General features: G+C 32.9%; 1 non-coding gene across 1 annotated transcript; it reads left to right on the top strand.

Moving 5' to 3' along the window:
* Positions 1-617: 617 nt before the first annotated feature.
* On the top strand, positions 618-721 carry LOC132684403 (U6 spliceosomal RNA). Its single transcript, XR_009612626.2, has one exon. It is a non-coding gene; the product is annotated as a U6 spliceosomal RNA (small nuclear RNA).
* Positions 722-1,020: the final 299 nt, after the last annotated feature.

Here is a 1,020-nt window from a genome sequence, read left to right as displayed (position 1 = left end):
AAAACACCACAAAAAAGGAGAACTATAGGCCAATGTCTCTGATGAACATAGATGCAAAAATCCTCAACATAATATTAGCAAACAGAATCCAACATACATTAAAAAAGCATTCATCGCAATCAACTGAGATTTATTTCTGGGATGCAAGTGTGATTCAATATTTGCAAATCAATCGGTGTGATACAACACATCAACAAGAAAAATGATACTAAATATGATCATTTCAATAGATGCAGAAAAACCATGTGACAAAGTGCAGCATTCATGATATGATATGATATGATATGATAGGATGATATGATATGATATGTCAAGGAAGTAGATTTAGAGGGACCATGCCTCCACATAATATAGGCCATGTATGAAAATCCCACAGATAACATTATACTCAATGGTGATAAACTGAAAGTTTTCCCCTAACGATCAGGAACAAGATGAGAACATCTCCTCTCACCAATTTTATTGAACATACTATTAAAAGTCCTAGCCACAGCAATCAGATGATAAAAAGAAAAAAAAGGCATCCAAATCAGTAGGAAGTGAAACTTTCACTATTTTCTGATGACATGATATTCTATATAGAAAACCTGAAAAGCTCCATCAAAAAAAATGCTAGAGTGCTCGCTTCGGCAGCACATATACTAAAATTGGAACGATACAGAGATTAGCGTGGCCCCTGTGCAAGGCTGACACGCAAATTCGTGAAGCATTCCATATTTTTTGCATGTATGATGACAATATCTATAATCATGTTAAAATAGAAGTCATCTTTTAATACAGAGATCGTGTGGACATGGACTTTATATGTGGAAAAAATAAATATTTTTTGCACATTTAAAAAAAAATGCTAGAACTGATATATGAATTCAGTAAAGTCACCGTAAAAAATCAACGTACAGAAATATATTGCATTTCTATACATCAGTAATGAAATAGCAGAAAGACAAATTAAGAAGTAAATCCCATTTACAGGTGCACCCAAAACAATAAAATACCTAGGAATAAATGTAACCAAAGTAG

This window comes from Panthera onca, chromosome C2 (assembly GCF_046562875.1).
Source record: "Panthera onca isolate mPanOnc1 chromosome C2, mPanOnc1 haplotype 2, whole genome shotgun sequence".
NCBI classification, from domain to species: domain Eukaryota; kingdom Metazoa; phylum Chordata; class Mammalia; order Carnivora; family Felidae; genus Panthera; species Panthera onca.
Note: the sequence above shows the minus strand (reverse complement) of the source record. Positions and strands in the feature narration are given on the sequence as shown.